General features: G+C 37.4%; 1 non-coding gene across 1 annotated transcript; it reads left to right on the top strand.

The window, feature by feature from the left end:
- Positions 1–3543: 3543 nt before the first annotated feature.
- LOC125998411 (U6 spliceosomal RNA) lies at positions 3544–3647 on the top strand. The gene has a single exon (XR_007491983.1). It is a non-coding gene; the product is annotated as a U6 spliceosomal RNA (small nuclear RNA).
- Positions 3648–4158: the final 511 nt, after the last annotated feature.

The following is a 4158-nucleotide window of genomic DNA, read 5'->3' as shown; positions in this document are numbered from 1 at the left end:
AGTCAGAGGGAGAGAGTTAGACACAGAATAATAGCCTCACTAATCTATGGGTTTTAAGAAAAATAAAAGACATTATTGTACTAATATACAGAGAAAATAGAGATGAAGGCTAGAAGGAGCAGCTCAGATGAAGCTTACCACAAAGAGTGGTGAGTTCAGTTAGAAAAATAACTACACTGAAATTATCATGAGAGAAATAGAGTGCTTTTCTTGAATATAAGTAGGAGGTAAGGGAGGAGGAAGATGGGGGGGCATTGGTTGTGCGAATATTGCACTGGTGAAGGAGGGTGTTATTTTTTTATAACAAAAACTCAACTACAAAATGTTTATAATCATGATGCTTATATAAAGATATTAAAAATAATAAATAAATGAAAAAATTAAAAACAAGAAAACCAAAATTCTCCCAAAGCAACAGAAACTGAATATGGGTATTCAAAAGGACACTTGCCAGGTGATGGAGAAGATCGAAGGACATTGGAACAATGATGGAGGGAAGAGGACGTTCTAGGGAAAGGCAGAGTGCTTGATTATGCATGAAACTCTGCCTTTAACAATATTCTAAACCACGGAGTCTAAAACAACAACAAAATATGTGACTGTCAAGGAGGCCAGCTGGTGATGGGAATGAATCTAGAGACATTGGTAGAGGGAAATTGATGATGGCAGAATTAGTATTGGAACATTGTATGCCTGAAACCCAACTATATAAATAGTCTGTAAATCATGTTGCTTCTAACAAACAAAAAAAAGACAAAGAAAAGGAAAGAAAAAAAAAGAAAATTGAAATCAAGGCATGCATGCAGGATTGACTTCCAGAAAGTTTAGCTCTACCTGGGGTTAGACTAGAGTGAGATGCAGGTGGGTGAAAATGGACTGCAGGGAATTGAACTGAGACTTAACAGACTAAATAGAAGATGATGAAATTGGATGTTTGTTGTAGAGTTCTGACATCATTTTCTAGGCACTAAGATGAATCACAGGCCTTTTAATGTAGGGTAGATAAAATAATTATAGTAACAATGGTGTAATAACAATTAATAGTAGCATCTAAGATGTATTAACAACTTACTAACTTCTGCATTAAGCATTTTTCATAAAGTATCTTATGTAACCCAAACAATTATTCTCTGCAGTGGGATTGTTATTTTCTACGATGGCTTTCTTTTTTGTTTTTGTTTTTGGGTCATACCCAGTGGCATTCAGGGGTTACTCCTAGATCTCTGCTCAGAAATCGCTCCTGACAGGCATGGGAGACCATATGGGATGCCAGAATTTGAACCACCATTCATCCTGAATGGCTGCATGCAAGGTACATGCCCTATCGCTGTGCTATCTCTCTGGCCCCATCACTATGGCTTTCTTAAGAGGTTAATAAACTTATTCAGGATCACGCTGAGTTTGAATCCTAATATTGTCCAATCTTTTGATAACAAAGCTGGAGCAAAAATCTATTTGTTGTGGAGAACTATGTAGAACTGATTGTAGCTAAAGATATGTTATGTAGTAAAGGATTTTGCCATTTTTTCACCTAAATGTATTTTTTCTCTGCAGACATTAATTTCAATTAATTCATTCAGAACTATAGAGCAAAAACAATGACTAAATTTAACAGTTAGGATTGGTCAAGCAGTGAAACATACCGTCCTGTCCTCAAAAAGAGCACAAAATGGGGAAGGAAGTAACAAAAAGTAATAATAAAAAATTTTGCATGTGTATCATTACAAACTACCAGGTGATCTTGAGGAAAAACTGAGAGTGAATTCGAGAGTTACTATTTAACTAGGTATTCAAGGATCTCACCTTAGAAAATAGTTCTTCCACAAGAATGTGGGTAGCTAATGAAAAATGATCCACTCAGAGAAACAGCGTGTTCTATCCTTGGAATCATTGCAAGTCTGTAACTAAGCTACTGATTGCTTCCCTTCCCTGCTGTGTTCTCTTGTAGTTCTTTTCTTCTTTAATTTTTAAATTTTATTTTATTAAAACAATTGTGATCTACAGAGTCCTTCATAGTTAAATTTCAGATATACCAGGAGTCAGGGTCCTTCCCACCACCAGTGACAACCTCCTTTCACCAATTGCCCCAGAGTGCATCCTATCCCATCACCCTTTGCCCCCTGGCCTGCCAGTGTAACAAGCCCCTTTGAATTTAGATTGTTAAAGTTTAGGTCCCTTGATTCTATTATTGTTGACTTTTGCTTGGATTCTTGTTGCTCTTTTCATCTTAGTTCTTAGAAATACCATTTTCTGAGTTGTTTTCAGATTAAAACATGAGATTGTCTTTGAACCCTCTACTTTTCATCGGATTTCAATGGAATTCATAAGTAAATGCTTCCGGCTTTATCATTAACCTCCTACATTTCCCCAAATACAAGTGAGCACTTCCCATGCTCATTTTATATTCCATAATGATCCTTACCATTCAATTTACTGTTTTGTCAAACGAATATTTTTGTTTATGATCTGTACAACATCTCTTCTAGAATGTAAGCAGGAGTGTTTTTATTCATCACTGTGATGTTTTAGTGATGAACACAGCATTTGAATATTTTCTACAAGGTAGAAATTTACTTCACTACTATACAATAATAGCCATACAAAAATATTATATGTATTTGTACTATATACAAGTTCCATAAAATTGTAGTCACTGCACAATCATTACTCCCTGATTTTTTTAGGGTTATCAACCTGCACACATTTATTATTATTATTATTATTTTAGAAGAGATAATCTATGTTACATCCTCTGGGTTCCCCTGCTGAGCAGAGAATATATGTTCCCTCCTCTATGCCCCCGACTAAGGAAACGAACAATGTTCATCTGTGGGTCCCCTGGTTGAGGAGAGAGTGTATGTTTCATCTTGAGGTCCACTTGACTGAAGAGTTAATCTATGGTTCATATCAGTGTACTCCCCTGACTGAGGAGATAATCTATATTCCATCCTGAGACTACTTAACTGGAAATAGAATCTATGTTACATTGTGAGAGTCCTCAGACTGAGAAGACATTCTATAATTCATACATTAGGTCCTTGAGGAGAGTATATATATTGCACCCTGACAGTCCTCTTGACTGGAGTGAGAATATATGTTCCATCCCTTTGGTCCTTATCAGAGGATAATCTCTGTTCTATCCAGAGGGTTCCCCTGATATGTTTTCTTTTCTTTTTGGGCCACACCCGGTGACACTCAGGGGTTACTACTGGGTATTCGCTCAGAAATCTCTCCTGGCTTGCTCCTGGCTTGGTGCACTATATGGGATACCGGGGGATCGAACCACGGTCTGTCCTAGGCTAGCAGGTACAAGGCAAATGCTCTACTACTTAAGTCACCACTCCGGCCCCCAGAGGGTTCCCCTGATTGAGGAGAGAGTATTTATTTCATCTTGAGGGTTCACTTGACTGAGAACCTTCACAAATTTTAAAAATTTACGTAACAGTTGTGCTCCACATTTTTGACCCCCAAATGTTTTTGGACATAAAAGTTGTGATAATTATGGTGAAATATGACAATTGTTAAATTTTAAGAATTCAAAGTGTTCACTTTAGGTTATGCATATGCTAAAATTAGAATAATAGAGAAATGAGCATCATCCCTTGTACCAGGAAGAAATGTAAATTTGTGAAGAAATTTATATTTTTATAAAGTAAACTTTGTAAAAGCAAGTGCAGGCACTTCATCTTGGAGTTATCTATATCCCCCCATAACCCAACTTGGCATATTTTTTTTTTTGGTTTTTGGGCCACACCCGTTTGATGCTCAGGGGTTACTCCTGGCTATGCGCTCAGAAATCGCCCCTGGCTTGGGGGGACCATATGGGACGCCGGGGGATCGAACCGCGGTCCTTCCTTGGCTAGCGCTTGCAAGGCAGACACCTTACCTCCAGCGCCACCTACCCGGCCCCAACTTGGCATATTTAATTTCTTTATTTTCTTTTAAAATGTCCTTTCCTTCTTCATATTACCTAAATAAAACTATTTCACTTCAGAAACAAATTTTTGAAGACCAATTCTGCAAGTCATATTTTTTCCTACAGAAGATCAAAATGAAGAAAGGAAGTTCTGGAATGCAGATTCCCTGAGGGTTTCCTAGGACAGCAAATCAACTTACAGACACTACTCTGGGGTGGATTTTGTAATATGTAATTCTGAT

This window comes from Suncus etruscus, chromosome 20 (assembly GCF_024139225.1).
Source record: "Suncus etruscus isolate mSunEtr1 chromosome 20, mSunEtr1.pri.cur, whole genome shotgun sequence".
Lineage (NCBI taxonomy): Eukaryota > Metazoa > Chordata > Mammalia > Eulipotyphla > Soricidae > Suncus > Suncus etruscus.
Note: the sequence above shows the minus strand (reverse complement) of the source record. Positions and strands in the feature narration are given on the sequence as shown.